The 18,655-nt window shown below is 38.4% G+C and overlaps 1 protein-coding gene across 1 annotated transcript in view; it reads left to right on the top strand.

The window, feature by feature from the left end:
• Positions 1–18,655, top strand: part of EML6 (EMAP like 6) — a 240,439-nt gene that overhangs the window by 110,272 nt on the left and 111,512 nt on the right. The gene's annotated exons all lie outside the window — the stretch shown is intronic.

Raw genomic sequence — 18,655 nt, 5'->3', positions numbered from 1 at the left:
GATTCAAGCAAAGCGATGTTAGGACTTCCTTGCTCTGGACTTGGACATGAATGTATATGTATGAATAGTTTTTTCTTGCAAGAATTTTTTGATATAAATGAGCCTTCTTCCATATTTTTGCTGTTTGTGTAACACTGACTCTTGAATTTATTTCCACGGAAATATAGTGATTTCTCATTTTAGTCAAACAGCAAAACACTTTTCTAAACAAATTTAGCAAGATAATTAATCATGGCCATGTTCCAATTCCATAATATAGCTGGTGCTCTGTGTTCCTTAAATTTAAATATATTAATTAAAATTCAGAAACTGCTACTTATTAGCATTTGGGAATCCAAATCTATTTATAAAGATCAAACTTAGGGGCATACCTTGCTTTATTGGGCTTTGCTTTATTCACAGATTTTTTGTTTTTCACAAATTGAAGGCAAACTCTACACCAGCAAGAAGATTATGACTCACTTTATTGCAATACTTGCTTTATTGTGGGGTTCTGGAACTGAACCCTTAATGTGTCCGAAGTATGTCTGTACTTCATATGCTACCTGTAGAGACCTCTATTGCCCTTCCTGTAGACTTCCAGAAGATCTACAAAATGAATCTGGTAGCTTCCACTTTGTTCATACAAACCTGATGAAGATTGCATCTCCTAATCACTATTTGCATCTTCTAACAACTATTAATTGTTAAACATTAAGACAGAAAACAGTTTTTAGATAAACTAAGATGAACACTAAGTTCAGAAAAAAAAAGGTATTCTAGTTTTATACTAGAAAGAAAGTACTAGTTCTCTTAGATCTTTGTAGTCAAGCTTGAGCTGATTAAGACATTTGACTTCCAGTGAAAACAATTCACCCTGCTTTAGACTGAGGCCAAACCAGTTTGGAGATGGGTCATGCCCACATCAACAAGAATCAGAGCTGATTTTGGGGGAATCAAGTCTCCTCCTCAAGTCTTAGTCAAAGAAAATGGCCTTCTTATGACAGGAGGACCATTCTTCAATGAAGGCAATATTTTATTTACACCACTGACTTGTACATCTTTTGTGAGTGACTAGATTTTTGCCGATTGGTAAGTCTGCAAACAAGTTTTTGCTAACAACACATGATATAAACCGACAACCTAATTTGTCCAGGATCCCTTATCTACAATTCTGAAAGCCAAAATACTCAGAATATCAAACTACTTTTTTTTTTAATGACAGTAACTAACTTTTTAAAATTTTGGTAAAATATACATAATGAAATTTACCATTTTAATCATTTTTAAGTGGACAGATCAGTGGCATTAATTAAGGACATTTACATTGTTGTGCAGCCATCACCAATATCCATTTTCAGAATATTTGTTATCTTCCCAAGTTGAAACTTCATACCCATTAAAAACTAACTCCCATTCTCCTCTTCTCCTGATCCCTGGAAGCCACCATTCTACTTTCTTTCTCTAGGAATTTGCCTATTCCAGGGACCTCATATAAGTGGAATTATACAGTATTTGCTCTTTAGTGATTGACATATTTCTCTTAACATAATGTCTTCAAGTTTCATTCATGTTGTAGCATGTGTTAGAATTTCCTTTGTTCTTAAGGTTGAATAATATACCATCATATATACCACATTTTGTTTATCCATTCATCTGTTGATGGGTATTGGGGTTGCTTCCACCTTTTGACTATTGCAAAAAATGCTGCAATAAATATGGGTGTACAAATATTTCTTTGAGACCCTGCTTTCAATTCCTTTAGATATATATCCAGTAGTGAAATTATTGAATCATTTGGCATTTCTAATTTTTTCAGAAATTGCCATACTGTTTTCCATAGCAGCTGCACCATCTTACATTCCTACTAGCAGTGTGTAAGGGTTGCAATTTCTTTACATGCTCGCCAACACTTTTGATAATAGTCATTCTGGTAGATGTGAAGTGTTACCTCATGGTGGTTGTGATTTGCGTTTCCCTAATGATTAGAGATGTTGAGCATTTTTCATAAGCTTGTTGGCCATTTGTATATCATCTTTGGAGAAATTTCTATTCGAGTCCTTTGCCCATTTTTAAATCAGGTTGTTTATCCTTTTGTTGTTGAGTTGTAACAGTTCTTAATATATTCTTATATATATTATTCTTATAATATATTCTTATATATCCTTATGAGAGATGTGATTTGCAAATATTTTCTCCCATTTCATAGGTTGTCCTCTCACTCTGTTGATGTATCCTGTGATGCAAAAAAAGCTTTAAATTTTGGCGTAGTACAATATATCTATGTATTTCTTTGGTTACCTCTACTTTTAGTATCACATACATGTTATTGTCAAATACAACATCATGAAGCTTTTCCCTGTATTTTCTTATAAGTGTTTCATAGTTTTAGCTCTAACATTTAGGTCCTTGATCCATTTTGAGTTAATTTTTGCAAGGTAAGGGTCCAACTTTATTCTTTTTTCAAAATATTTTTATAATTAATTTACTACAAAACCTGACCTGAACTAATATGAGGCTGTTTATTGTCATCATATGTGTGATTATTCATACACTTCCTTGCAGAACTATTTAACTTTGAGGTATTGCCCCAGACTCCATTGTACATATTACATGAATCCAAATCTAAAATTATCTGAATTCCAAAGAATTCACCTGATCCCAAAGAATTTCAGATATATGGGATGGTGGGCCTCCAATACATTTTTCAGTGAATATCAAATTTTGGAATTTTCAAGCTGGGAGAGACATTGGATGCCAGTATGTGGAGCTCTCTCACCTCTTGGATGAGTAGAATTAGGCACAGGATCATTGGCATCAAGCTAATTGTAGTATTAATCTCAAACCTCACACCAAAATTAATAAGAATGCATTTTTAGTCTGATCATTTTTAAAAACAAATTTATGATCTGGGTAAAATAATGAAGCTTAAATAACTTATAGTGGTGGCAAAAGAAGCCAAAAATAATTCTTAAAGCAAGGCAAGCAAAATGAATTACATCTATGGTGATAAAATACTTTGAATTAATGGCTGTAAATGATTATGTCTAAAGGATACAGTAATTAATCACACAGTATAAGATGTATTATTCATTTATTTATCCATTCCATATACATTTATTAAACATCTATGAAGTGTCCTAGGAGCTGAATAGGCTTTTCTAAAAAAGCATGCTTCGGGCATTTTATTGGAGTCTTTTGCATGTTTATTTTAATTTCCAACACATATTTGTTGAATTGCTGCTGCGTATAATGACTATAAGCTCCAAATCAGGTATCTTGCATTAGGTTAAGCAGCATTCCCACAGCACTGAGCAAGAGTTAGGAGGTCTCCAGGATACAAGATGCCTCTTAGATCTCTCACCATCCCTGCTGCCCACCTGCTGGTCTGAACCACCACTTTCACATAGATTACTGTGGTTGCTTCATAACTTGTGTCCCCGTTTCAACCATTATTCTCCGAATAACAGCTAGAGGGGCTGTTGGAAATTTACATGAGCCAGATCACATCATTCCTTTCCCCAAAGCCCTGCGATGATTCCCAATTTCCTCAGAAAGAGTCTGAGTCTTTAAGATGGTCTAGCAGCCCCTTCCCCTTGTATCAGCCTGTGTCAGCCTGGTTAGCCCCTTAGAACCAGCAATAGGAGTTCATAGAAAGGTTTAGGGAGGCGAGTGTCATGGTCAGATCTCCACCTTAGACAGATCTCTTTGTAGGTGAGAAACCTTGGTATAGAACATTCAAAAGAGCAATTCTCAAATCTGAGTACAGCCTTGTTTCTGATAGAAACGAACGAGCACATCAGATTGTTCTCCTGGTCTTTGGGGTGGCCTCATCACTCGCCTCTATTCCCATCTCCTCTATCACCTCTCTCCACGTCTGCCCACCATCTCCTTTGGGCCATGCCTCCTGCCTCACTGTTGTTCTGAGAAAGCAGGGGGTGGGGCCCGGGGGGCATCAGAAGAACATGTGTGGTGAGGTGTGCCTTGAGGGGATGTGTGTGGTGGTGTTTCTTCAGACTCGGTGGTGTGGAATGTGGGATGAGACAAGCAGAGGCTGACTGTCTGGTTCCTTCTGGTAGTAATTCCCCTGTGAACACTCTTCCCAGGCTGGCCTCATATAAAAGCTAGCCTGGGGGTTCCTGCCTCGGGGTGAGCTGCAATGGGTTTGGAGTTGTGTTTCTATCTTCTGAGGTCCTGTTAGACTGTGTGCTCCTTCAGGGTTCCTGTGACTGTAGCATTTTGGATCCTGTGGATTCTGAAATAGCCCAGGATGTTGTAAAGAATAACATTCTCTACAAGTCGTGGTACAAAATCTCAGGCAGAGAGTCCTTGTCATCAGCATCGCCGGGCCGGGGCCACTACGTGCTGCAGGTGACCTGTAGGCAAGTTTAGGACCAGCCCCTGCCCAGCTTGTGGAGGTGCCCTGGGACTCTCCCGGAGCAGCTCCCTGTACCCAATACCTGCTCTGTGGTGATCTTTGTGTTGAGCACTCTGCACACAGGTGCCCATTTAATCCTTAAACAGCCCTCGGGGTTACCCAGACAGGGCTGGCTTCTGGGGCAGGAGACCTGCGTGGCTGCACAGGGCCTTGCACATAGAAGGGCCCTGACCTTGGTTTAGGCCAGTCCTGTCGTCCAGTCATCTGTGCTCAGGAATCCCCAGGAAGATGCACATCTTCCCTCCCTCTTGTCTCCGTCAGGTTCCCAAACTCTGCCTTTAGCATTACTCTTAGGGCATCAGAACCAAAAGCAAGGTCAGGCGCCCCTGGCCTACCTCCAGAGTTCCTAGGTGGCCTCAGCCAACACCCTCATGAGGGGAGAGACGGGTCAGGGTTCAGGGGTCCCTGCAGTGTTTTTCCGCCCCCTCTGCCAACCTTCCCTCTTTGAGGGAAAACTTTCTTCCTCTCACTTTAAAAAAAAAACAAAAAAAGCCACTTTTATTACCTTTTAACTCTACCATGGTGCTCCTCAGTATTGCTTTTTAATAAAGTTAGGTTAAGAGGAGAAAGATACCACCTTATCTTGTTTACTCTTTGGTACCGTGTCCTGGGTGCACATCCACAGAGAAAGGAAAAAAACTTTGTGGGGAAGAGAGTTTGTTCTAGACTTGTACTGCCTGAATTCTCATTTTATCTCTCTCACTTGCTCACTGTGAGACTTTGGGCAAATAATCTAAACATTCTACGCTATAATTTCCTCGTTATGTGTTTTTGTGGCATTGAATCCGCTCCAGTTCCTGAGGACTCTATGAATGAGTGACGTCTACCATGTCCTGTCCTCACAGCCCTGCTCAGCTCCTGTAGACTCACGCGTTAGGCTTCTTTTATGGAGTCAGTCCACCTCGTACTTGGTCTTCCTCTTTTTCCGCTGCCTTCTATGTTCCCCAGCATTATTGTCTTTTCCAAAGAACTCTGCCTTCTCATGATGTGCCCAAAGTAGGACAGCTTCGGTTTTGTCATTTTTGCCTCCAGCGATGTTTCAGGCTTAATTTGCTCTAGGATCCATGTGTCCATCTTTCTGGTTGGGCAGGATATCCGTAGAGCTCTCCTCCAGCATCATATTTCAAGTGAATAATTTTTTTTCCCCTATCAGTCTTTTTCACTGTCCAACTTTTGCATCTGTACATACTAATTGGGAATGTGAGGGTGTGGATGATCTCAGCCTTGGTGTCTAATGACACATCATTGCTCTCGGTGATCTTTCCTAATTCTACTATTGCTGCCCTGCTGAGTCTCAGCCTTCTATTGATTTGCCGGCTGCCGTCTCCATCTGAATTGACGACTGAAACCACGGTAAGCAAAATCTTTAACAATTTCAGTGTCTTCATTGTCTATATTATTGCTGTATATTTCTTCTGTAGCCATGATTTTGGTCTTCTTGATATTCAAATGCAGTCCTGCTTTGACACTTTCTTCTTTCACTAGAAGTCATTTCAAATCATCGCTACTTTCTTTCAGTAAGATCATATTATCTGTGTATCTTAAGTTATTGATATTTCTTCCACCAATTTTTATGCCTCCTTCCTCTAAATATAGCCCAGTTTTTCATTTATGTCCAGCATAGAAATTAGGCAAATAATGAGACAAAATGCATCCATGTCTGACACCTTTACCTGTAAGAAACCATTTGATCTCTCCACATTTTGTTCTGACAGTAGCTTCCTGTTCACAGTACGGCCTATGCAACAAACAGCACAGTCAAGTGCTGGGGCACATACATTTGTGTGTATATGTTTAGAGCAACCACAGCTTTTCATGATCCAGGCAGCCAAAGGCTTTACTGTAGTCTGTAAAACATAGACTCACCTTCTGGAACTCTTTGGAGCGCTCCAGTGTCCAACAAATGCTCACTATTCGATCTCGAGTGCCTCTTCCTTTTCTGAATCCAGCTTGAACAGCCTGCCTTTTTTGTTCCATCGTCGTGGGCATCACTTTATTTGTGGGGGAAATTAGAGCAGGGGTCCTGTAGTTACTGTACTCATTAGCATCTCCTTTCTTTAAGAGTGGGATGGATAGTGAATGTTTCCAGTCTGCAGGCCATTGTTTTGTTTCCCATATTTGTTGACACATTCTTGTTAGGACTTTGACAGATTCAGTCTCCGTGGCTTGAAATTATTGGTAACCCCGCTACCTCTGGTGGTTTTTCTTCCCAATTCTTTCAGGGTGGCTTTCACTTCACTTTCTAGAATTATAGGCTCTTCCTCACAGGAATCTTCTTCAAAATATCTGTCATCCTTTTGTCTCTCATATAGATTTTTAGTATACTGTTTCCACTCTTGGACTTTGGACAAATAATGTAACTTTCTATGCTGTCATTTCCTCATTTATTCCGCAGATGTTTACTGGCCCCGTCTAGGGCCCTGCGCTGTCCGTGGGGCCTCCTGCGGAGTTGTTATTAGCATTCTTGGGCATATGTGTAAAGCTCTGGGCGCAGGGCTGAGTAATGTTGGTGAGGATGTGCCCGCCCATTTACAGGGCTCGCTTATTTGATCAGCATCAACTTCTCAAAGTTGCACATTCTTCTTGCCATCTGCTCATCAGCCCTTGGGCTTTCTAATCCACCAGGGTGGAGTTTTCCAATGTGTGGCTGAAGAATCACTGCATTAGAATCACCTGGTAGTGCAGCCTGGCAATCAGAGTTTTCAACAATCTGACTGAAATCTGAGAACACACTGCCTGGGAAACAGCTTGGTAGTGGTTTTCACCACGTGGTTCTCAGGCCTGGGGAGCCAAAAACAGCTATGCCTCGCCCTGCTCCAGACCCACTGAGAGGAATCTAGGAGCACTAGATTTAAGAACACTAATAAGTACCAACTGCCTCCCTGTGTCACCGGAGGCTCACAGGGATGTCCACAGAGAGGACTCAACCCAGAGTAGTGGTGACCAGGTGCTTGTCTCCACATGAGAAAGAATTCAAGAGTGAGACAGATGCAGGAAAGCACAGGGAAGTTTATTGAAAGGAAAGTACGCACTTGAGAGGGAAGTGTAGGTGAACTCAGAGAGTGACTCTCGCCCAGGAAGTCCTGGCCAGGAGTATTTCTCTCTCCTGTGGGTGGGAATTGGTAATGTCCCGCTGACGTGGTTCATTCATCTCTTCCCTCTGGGCAGGAATCTTGTTTCCCCATCTTTCTTCCTTATATGGCTTCTCCAGAACCATCATGTGGTCAGATGCATGCTGGGAGTCAGTAGTAACTGCAACGTAAATGAGATTATTATGACATTATTAATCGCTAAAGGTCAGGTCCCAGTCAAGGGGATTAGCCTTGTTGGATAAACTTGATCTTCTCCAACTGCAGGTGCCAGATACAGTCACTTGTGACTTGTGTAACCAGTGAGGTGCCTCACGTTGTATCCTGGAAGGGGATGTCAATTTCCTAGTCTACCTGTCCTGCCTCACCTGCTTCCAATCTTCCCATCTTGGGCCAAATAATTGGGAGCAGAGACCATTTCATTCCCAAAATATTAATAGTTTTTTCTCTCTTTGTCTGTTGGAGCATAGCCTTTCCTTCTGAGAGTCTGCAGTGCTAGTACCCCAAAATGATAACAAACAAGTAAATTGTAACACAAGGAAGGCACGTGGAGCAATTTCTTCATAGCTCCCGTGCTAACTCTTCCCGTTACCAGAATCTGACCACAGTTGTTTTCCATTGAGATGTGAACTTAATACAAGACTCCAACAAAGCACAAAAACCAAGCTGGTTAAAATAACAACAACTTATACTTATTGGTTAATTTCCTAAGTGCCCAATACTGGGTCAAGTTTTTGAATATACTATTACACTGAATCTTTATAACAGTGCTATGAAGTGTGAGTGCTAATATTCTCTCCAGTTTACAGATGAGGAAGCTGAAGATTTGAAAGATTAAATAGCATTCCATGTCACACAGGTGGGAGTGATGGGGCTGATATATAAATCCAGTCCATGTACTTAACCATTCAATGAACTAGTGGGAAAAAGCAATGTTCTTTACGTCTGTGTTAATATTCATGATATTCACGGACTAGATTTCCCCATGCCCAGGGTTCCGGGCTGTGACAGAGAGGAGTAGAAGAGTGCTTGCTAATGCCACTGACAGGTCTGAATGTAAAAACTGGGCAAAGGGCTGGTGACAATTTGGTCTCTGGATTTTTAAGTGGGTGGCTGCTCTCTGCTGCTCTCTGCTGGCAGTCTGGACCAAGCACAGGCCGGAGCCCCACATTTCTCATAGCGGAGTGGCAGAGAAGGCCACAGGGTCCAAAATGTGGATATCTCTCAAATTCAGCAAAATGCCTTTAGTTCAACCTGACAAAAATCTCTGAAACATGCGTTTTTCCAAAAGAAAAGAGGATTTTGGGCTTTTAAATCATTAGGATTGTTCTTCCTGTCTCTCTTTTCACTATTGGTGGATTTCTACCCATATTCCAATTGTTTTTTCTGACTCCCAGAGCAGAAGATAAAGACAGCTTAATTACTTCCCATTGCAATGGCCACCTCAGTCAGCCCGACTAGGAAACCATGATTACGTTACTATTGTCTGAATTTGTGTCAGGGAAGTTAAAACTAAGTCTGGATAGACAGGAGAAGGGGAACACTGTCAGAAGCCTGTCAGGGACGTGCCACTCATCAGGGTCTCTCCAGAGTGTGCCCAGAAGAGACAGTGCAGCTCTCTTCACTACTGTTGCATGCAGAATAGTAATTAGGTTCAGTAATGATGAAAACAGGATGTTTGATAACATCCTGATGGAAACTTGAATACAGTTCTCTACCCACTGAGGTGTCTTCAGGAAGTAATTTCTATTTTGAATGGTGATTTTGCAGTAAGAATGGCCCACTGTTCTATCTATCTTCATAGATAGACTCCTGGGGTTGACTTTTCTGATGTGACAAAATACAGTTTATCTGGTAGAAGAAATGAGTTTGTGAAGAGCCTGAGTTGGCCTCTGAGAGAAAATGTTCACAGTTCATTAAGTTTACCTTGTAAACAATGAAAATGTAATGACTTCTGTTGCATTATCTCTCCTTCTTTCACTCTCCATCCGTATTTAGCCAGAAATAAACCATATCAGTTTAACCTCACTGCCTTTGCCATATGTAAAGCTTCTGCCTTATGTTGTTCAGTGGAACCCTTTTCTCAAATGAAATCTATAAAACACAGATTATGAGGTGCTGAGGGAAACCAGGAGTGGGATCCTCAAACTCTACTTCTTGATTTTTCATTCCCTGGCCCGCCCTCTCCTTGCCAGACCCGTGAGTCTCTTCTGAGGAATGAAGAACTCCCTGGGCTGTCTGAAAACAGCTGGGTGCTGTGTCACTTGACTGGCTCATCAGTCTTGGCCGAATTGGAAGGTTCTTCTTTGTTCCTAAACCTTAAAGACAAAACAAATATTTGAAAAATGTTAACATTTGTCAATTGACTACTTCTATACCTTTCTCAAAACAAGAAGGTAAAAAACAATGAGGGTGGTGGGGAGAATAAATATTTGTACATTGGACCACATACAATGCCAGATCTTTGGGGAAATTTTGGTTTCAAAGACATTTAGCCTTATGTGACTGGACATACAGTGGGAGGCTATGGGAGAATCGGCGTGCTCGTACTCACAGTGGAGCCGTGGATGCCAGGCCGGCCTGGGAGGGGTCAGCGTCTTTAAGACAATCATTGGCACTATAAAGGGATTGTGGTTTGACATTTCTATAACAGTTAAAACATATGACACATTGCTGAGATATATAATGTGCATGTATATACGTGTGTATATGTCTTTTTTATAGATATAATTTTGAGATATAATTGACATATAACAAACATATTAGCTTCAGATGTACAACATGATGTTTTGTTATATGTATATATTACGGAATGGTCACCACAATAAGGCTAACTAACATCCATCACCAGGCATAGTTACAGATATTTTTTCTCACGATGAGAAGTTTTACGATCTACTCTTTTAGCAACTCTCAAATATACAATACAGTATTATTAATAGAGCTGCCGTACTGCACATTACATCCCCAGGACTTATTTATTTTATAACCATAAGTGTGTACCGTTGACCACCTTCACCCATTTTGCCCACCACTCATCCCCACCCCATGCCTCTGGCAACCACTAAACTGTTCTCTGTATCTATGAGTTTGGGTTTTTTATTTTATTTTTTTTAGATTCCACATATGTATATGTGAGATTATGATATTTGTCTTTCTCTATCTGATTTATTTCACTGAGCACAATACCCTCAGACACAATACTATGTTGTCCCAAATGGCAGGATTTCCTTCTTTTTATGTCAGAATAATATTCCACTGTGTGTAGGTATATATGTGTATATATGTATATATATGTATGTACATATACCACATTTTCTTTATCCATTCATCCATCAATGGACACTTAGGTTGTTTCCATGTCTTGACTATTATAAATAATGCTGCAGTGAATGTGGGGGTGCAGATGTCTTTTTGAGTTGGTGTTTCTGTTTTCTTTGGGTAAATATCCAGATGTGGAATTTCTGGATCATATGGTAGTTCTATTTTTAATTTTTGAAGGACCTTCATAGTGTTTTCCGTAGTGACTGCACTAATTTACACTCTCACCAACAGCACACAAGGGTTCCTTTTACTTCAATTCCTTATCAGCACTTGTTAGCTCTTATCTTTTTGGTAATAGCCACTGTAATAAGGGTGTTATCTCATTGTGGTTTTGATTTGCATTTCCCTGATGATTGGTGACATTGAGCACCTTTACCTGTACCTTTTGGTCATCTGTATGTCTTCTTTGGAAAAATGTCTATTCATAATCCTTTGCTCATTTTTCAGTCAGATTGTTCTTTTGCTATTTGGAGTTCTTCATGTATTTTGGATACTAATCTCTTATCAGATACACAATTTGCAAATACTCCCATTCAGTAGGTTGCCTTTTCATTTTGTTATTGGTTTCCTTTGCTGTGCAGAGCTTTTTAGTTTGAGGTAGTCCCATTGTTTACTTTTGTTGCCTTTGCTTTGGGTGTCAAATCAAAAAAAATCATCACCAAGACTGATGTCAAGGAACTTACCACTTATGTATTTTTCTAGTTTTATGTTTCTGGGTCTTAAAGTCTTTAATCTATTTTGAGTTAATTTTTTGTGTGTAGTATAAGATAGTGGTCCAATTTCATTCTTTTATATTTGTCCAGTTTTCCCAAATATTTATTGAAGAGTCTGTCCTTTCCCCATTGTATATTCTTGGCTCTTTTGTCATAAATTAATTGACCATATATGCATGGGTTTATTTCTGTGCTCTTTATTCTGTTCCACTGATCTTATAATATGTCATCTGCAAATAGAAACAATTTTGATTCTTGCATTCTTATTTGTATGCTTTTTATGTCTTTTTCTTGCCTAATTGCTTTGGCTAGGACTTCTGATACTATGTTGGATAAAAGTGGCAAGAATAGTTATTCTCGTCTTGATCCTGATCTTGGAAGAAAAGCTTTCAGCTTTTCACCATTGAGCATTATGTTAGGTGTGAGCTTGTCATATATCGCCTTTATTATGTTGAGGAACATTCCCTTTATATCCACTTTGTTGAGAGTTTCTATCATGAATGGACGTTGAATTTTGACAAATGCGTTTTCTGCATCTGAGATTATCATATGATTTTTATCCTGCATTTGGTTAATGTGGTATATCACATTGATTGATTTGCAAATGTTCAACCATCCTTACATACCTGCAATTAATGCCACTTGATCATGGTGTAAGATCCTTTTAATGTGTTGCTGAATTTGGTTTGCTAATATTTAGTTGAGGATTTTTGCATCTATGTTCATCAGGGATATTGGCCTGTAATTTTCTTTTCTGGTAGTGTCTTTGTCTGGTTTTGGTATCAAGGTAGTGGTAACCTCCTAAAATGAGTTTAGAAGTATCCCCTCCTCTGATATGTTTTGGAAGAGGCTCAGAAGGGTTGATACTAATTCTTCTTCAAATGTTTGGTAGAATTGATCCTGTAGTGGGCTTTTTTTGTTGGAAGGTTTTTGATTACTGATTCAATTTCCTTACTTGTTTTTGTCTGTTCTTATTTTTTATTTCTTTACAATTCAGTCTTGGAAGTTTGTGTGTTTCTAGGAATTTATCCATTTGTTCTAGGTTGTCTAATCTGTGGGTTATAATTGTTCATAGCAGTCTTTTATGATCTTTTGTATTTCTGTGATATTAGTTGTAGCGTCTCCTCTTTTGTTTCTGATGTTACTTATTTGAGTTCTCTCTTTTTTGTCGTTAGTTTAGCTAAAGTTTTGTCTATTTTGCTTACCTTTACAACAAACTGGTTCTTAGTTTCATTGATCTTTTCTATTGTCTCTATTTTAATTATTTATTTATTTGCTGATTTTTATTATTTCCTTCCTTCGTAACTTTGGCCTTAGTATGTTCTTTTTCTAGTTCTTTGAGGTATAAATTTATGTTGTTTATTTGAGATCTTTCTTGTTTGTTAATATAGGCTTTTATTGCTATGAACTTCCCTTGAATGTCTTTTGCTGTATCCCACAAATTTTGATATGTTATATTTCCATTTTTTATTTTTCTCAAGGTATTTTTTTCATTTCTCTTTTGGTTTCTTTTTGACTCATTTGTTGTTTGGTAACATGCTGTTTAATCTCCACATATATATGAATTTTCCAGTTTTCTTATTATAATTGATTTCTAGTTTCACACCATTGTGGTCGGAAAAGATGCCTGATATTTCAGTCTTCTTAAATTTACGGAGACTTGTTTTGTGGCCTAACATATGATCTACTCTGGAGAATGTTCCATATGTGCTTGAGAATAATGTGTATTCTGTTGCTTTTGAATGAACTGTACTGTAAATGTCTGTTAAGTCCATTTGGTATAATGTCTCTTTTAAGAACAATGTTTCCTTATTCATTTTCTGTGTGGATAAATCTATCCATTGATAGAAGTGGGGTTTAAAGTCCCCTCCTATATTGTGTGATGTCTATCTCTCCATTTAGGTCTGTTAATATTTGCTTTATATATTTAGGTGTTCCCATGTTAGGTGCATAAATATTTATAAATATTATATCCTCTTCTTGGATTGACCCTTTATCATTATATAATGACCTACTTTGTCTCTTATTACATTTTTTGTCTTAAAGCATATTTTGTCTGATACAGATATAGCTCCTCTGTTTTATTTTTCTGGTTTTCATTTACATGGAATATCTTTTATGTCCCTTTATTTTTAGTCTCTGTGCATCCTTACATCTGAAGTGAATCTGTTGTAGGCAGCATATAGATGGGCCTTGTGTTTTTGATCCATTAGCCACTGTCCTTTGACAGGAGAACTGAGTCCATTTACATCTAAGATAATTATTGATAGGGATGTACTTATTGACGTTGTAATTGTTTTCTGGCTATTTCTGGATGCCTTTGTTTCTTTTTCTGTTGTTCTCTTCCTTTGTGATTTGATGATTTTCTGTAGTGATACATTAGATTCTTTTTTTAAAAAATCTTTTCTATATCTACTTTATGTTTTTCCTTTGTGGTTACACTTACATAAAACAACTTATATTTGTAACAGACTATTTTAAGTTGATAACAACTTAACTTTGATTGCATTCTAAAGCTCTATATTTTTTCCTCCTCCCAATGTTTTTTGTATCTCTAATGTCAGAATTTAATATTGTTTTATCTTTTGTATCCATTAACAAATTATTATAGTTATTATTTTTACTACTTTTGTCTTTTAACCTTCATACTAGCTTTATAAGTAATTGACCATCGTCTACAGAATTAAATTATTCTGCATTTTACTAGACATTTATCTTTACCAATGAGATTAGCACTTTCCTTTTCATTTCAGCTTAAAGAATTCCCTGTAACACTTCTTGTGAGGCCAGTCTCATGGAGATGAACTCTTTTAGCTTTTGCTTGTCAAGAAAACTCTCTCATTCAATTCTGAAGGACAGCTTTTCTGGATAGAGCATTCTTGGATGGCAGTGATTTTCTTTAGCACTTAAAATATATTGTGCCACTCCCTTCTGGCCTGCAGAGTTTCTGCTGAAAAAAATCTGCTGACATTCTTATGGGAGTTCCTTAGTTCATAACAAATTGTTTTTCTCTTGCTGCTTTTAAGATTCTCTCCTTGTCTTTAACTTTTCATACATTAACTATAATGTGTCTTGGTGTGGGTTTTTTTGGGTAATCTTATTTGGACCTCTCTGGGCTTTCTGGATCTGGAAATCTGTCTCTTTCCTCAGGTTAGGGAAGTTGTCAGCCATTATTTTTTCAAATAAATTTTCTGCTACATTCTCTTTCTTCTTCTGTGATCCCTATAACATTACTGAAACTATCTTCATTTTTTTTTTCCTTTTTTAATTTTTATTGCTCTGATTGGTGAATTTGATTGCCTTGTATTTGAGTTTGCTGATCCTTTCTTCTGCTTCATCTAGTCTGCTATTGAAACTCTCTAGTGTATTACCATGTTCCCCTGAAAATAAGACCTAGTCGGACAATCAGCTCTAATGCGTCTTTTGGAGCAAAAATTAATATAAGACCCAGTCTTATATCATATTATATAAGACCAAGTATTGTATTATAGTAAAATAAGACTGGGTCTTATATTAATTTTTGCTCCAAAAGACGCATTAGAGCTGATTGTCCAGCTAGGTCTTATTTTCAGGGAAACACAGTATTCAGTTCAGTTAATGTGTTCTTCAGCTCTGTGATTTCTGTTTGCTACTTTCTTATATTTTTCGATCTCTTTGTTGAAATTCTCATTTTGTTCATGCGTTATTCTCCTGAGCTCAGTGAACATCTTTATGACCATTAGTTTGAACTCCTTATCAGGTAAATGATTTATTTCCATTTCATTGAGGTATTTTCCTGAGATTTTTTTTTATCTTATTCTTTCATTTGGAACATGTTCTTTTGTTTCTTCATTTTCCTTGACCCTCTTTGTTGGTTTCCATTCGTTAAATGAAACAAGTACCTCTCTCAGTCTTGAAGAGGTGGCCTTATGTAGGAGATGAACTTAATTGTTCAACCCTGCCCTAACTCTTGCTTGTCTCTCAAACCTTTATGATTGTCTAAGCAGCCTACTTTGTTCTTAATGGCTCCCAGTAGTTGAGGGTATGCAAAGAACTGTCTGTGTCCTGAAAGGAAGGATCTTTGTCAGCACCTAGATTCGGACTGATTGAAATCCAGACCCTCAAGCAGCAGCTTTTAAGGTTTGCAAATATACCCTTTTCAGGGGAAGACTGGGAGATGGGCATTTCTGTCTGGTCCCTCTGCACTGAGCCCTGGCATGAAAGCCAGTTAAGAACTGTTACTTTGTTTGCTACCATTGAACCTGTGAACACAAACCCCACAGGCCACCATAGCCAGGCTATCAAGAGGTGACCCCTGGGCAGTAGCGACGAAAACTGGGGTGCCACACATGTGCACAAGCTCCTTTATGAGAGATAGTGGTGAACTGAAGTGAGGCAGATGGAGAGTGCAAAGGTGGCACCCTCTGGCCTCGTCAGGCTTTGGAGAGTACTTCAGTTTGCCCCTAATTGTTAAATTAGATGCCTGCCCTTCAGGCCAAAGCTTTAAGTTAAGCAAATAGGCATTTTTTTACAGAAAGACTGGACATTTCAGTCAGCTGCTTCTGCATGGGGCCCTGGAATATAGCCATGGTGAGTCTGCACATGTGAGGCCTTTAAGAGCTATTTCTCAGTTTGCTATAGCCTCGTAAGGACACAAGCCCCATTGGCTTTCAAGGCTAGATGTTTTGGGGGGCTCATCTCTCAGGAACAGGTGTTAAAAGTTTGGGTGCCAGATGTGGGGTTCAAACTCTTTACTCAGGAAGATGCTCAGAGTTGTGGGTTCCCTCTTGATTGTGGGTTGAATTGCCAGGGGTGCAGTTTACAATTTATGGCGAGATTGTGTCTCAGCCTCGCCTAGGCTATTTTGATGTGGATTTTTTTTTTTTATTGTTCGCCCATTGTGTAGGAATTGGTAAGCTACTTTTGGGGTTTCTTTCAGAGGAAATTGTTCCATATGTAACTATGGATTAGGTGTGTCTACGGGAGGAGGTGAGTTCAGGATCCTCCTATGTTGCCATCTTGAACTGGAATCTCATATCATTTTAGTTGCTTTTCTTGCGTAGATGTCTGCTTATAAATGTCTGGTTTCTCCTTAGAATGTAAACACCATCAGAGCATGAGTCTGGCTTGTTCACTGAGCTCCAATCTTGGACAGGTTGTAGACGCTCAATCAAAATTTTTTGAATGAATGAATATGTCCCTATTTTTAAATGTTCTCATTGAGGATGAGTATGTTATTTTTTCTTGATATCTCCAAGGACTCAAGAAATGTTTGTTATTTTAATGTTTTATTTTATTCATTCAACAATTCTTATTGAGCCTCTGTTACATGCCAGACACAGTGCTGGGCGGTGAGGATGAAGCAATATATAAAACTGAGAAAACTCTTCTCTTCACAGACCTTACAGAGAGAAAATGGACAATAAATATAATAAACAAGTAAATTATTTGATTTTTTTGCTGATGTTGAAATATAATTAATATCCCTCTTTACTTCCTGTTTCCAAAGAATAAAGTGTTATACCCTTTCTGTAATAAAATTTAGGTGATGGAAATCCTGCTGGGGAGACAACAAATTCACTACCCCTCCCAGAGGAGACAATGTCAATTAGTGATTAGTAGCTAAACCTCTGAAAAGGAAAGAGAGAAGGACAAGAAAGGGACAGCAGCAAAAGGATTGTCGATACAAGGCACCGTTTCCTCCCCAGCTGAGCTGCCTACTCTTTCAGCCTGCCATTTTATCTGACTGCTTTCACCACACATCTGTCCTTCCCAACCTTGAAAGCCCATCATGATGTTTACAGTGGAGGATTTTGAGTGACTGACCCTGAACTAGCTGTTGCCAAGATATCCCACTTACCACTCACAGCAGGAATAATAAATCTGTCTGTGTGCTGTCTCCTTCCATTTCAAGACACATAACAATGAATTCAGAACAAGGAGTAAAGAGTTATCTCGTGTAAAAATAGTCTTATGTCTTAAAAATACTTTTTCTTAAATGCATTATCTCATTTGATCCTTTCAGGACCTCAGTTTGTGAGGATAAAGATTATAGTATCCACATACCCCAATTAATCCTTCTGTTGTCTCAGCATCTCATCTGATTTAAGATTTGTTCTGGATTTTTTTTTTTTTTTGGTAATAAACTTAGTGTTGTTAGAGCAGTTAGATTCACAGCAAAATTGAGTGGAATTTATAGATATTTCTCTTATATTCCCTACCTCATACACACAAAGCCTTTCTGACTATCAACATCCCCTACCAGAGTGACATCATTTGTTACAATGATGAACCTACATTTAAAATTTTTTTTTTTGCATAGATGAACCCACAACGACACATCATTGTCACTCAAAGCCTGTAGTTCACATTAGTGTCCATTTTTGGTGTTGTATATTCTATGGATTTTGTCACATGTATAATAGCGTATATCTACCATTGTAGTGTCCTACAGAATAGTTTCATAGCCCGAAAAATCCTGTGTGCTTTGTCTATTCATTCTTTGTCCTAGACTTTTTATTTTGTAATAAAGCCTTATTAGAATTTTTCATTCAAAAGTATTTTTTTTTGCATTTAAAATATTTTTGGTAGGACTATTTAATAGATCTTTTTAGCATTGTAAAACTACTTTATTGGTTACTAAATATTTTAAAAAGTTATGTAAATTTAATTTCAGAATCTCCTTTTGCTTTCAATGGATCCCAGTTTCAACGATAAATTACATGGTTTCCATAATTATAGTCTACATTTTATGGGGGGAAAAACTGGGCTCCCAGGGAAAGGGACTCTTCTTCCTGTGTGTGGCCAATCAGGTGTAGAGCAGGACTAAAGCCCAGGTGCCCTGACTTCTGGTGCTTTCTACGTCAAAGACACAAAGTTCACTGGCGAGGTAACTCAGCTCTTAAAGCTTATCACATCCTTACATTGTTTAAAGTAGTTATGGAAGTAGGATTGCTTCTATGTTTCTAAATCAGACATGAGAAAATTCACTGTGTAAGTAAATAAATAATGAACCCAGTAAGAAACAACAGACTGCAAGAAGTCTGAGAGATCAAAACTCAGGCAGGCAAGTGCCTAGAGAGGATTAAATACTACGGAGGTGGAAGTTAGGATTTAAAAGGAGTATTACGCTT

Source organism: Rhinolophus ferrumequinum, chromosome 13, assembly GCF_004115265.2.
Source record: "Rhinolophus ferrumequinum isolate MPI-CBG mRhiFer1 chromosome 13, mRhiFer1_v1.p, whole genome shotgun sequence".
Taxonomy (NCBI): Eukaryota; Metazoa; Chordata; class Mammalia; order Chiroptera; family Rhinolophidae; genus Rhinolophus; species Rhinolophus ferrumequinum.
Note: the sequence above shows the minus strand (reverse complement) of the source record. Positions and strands in the feature narration are given on the sequence as shown.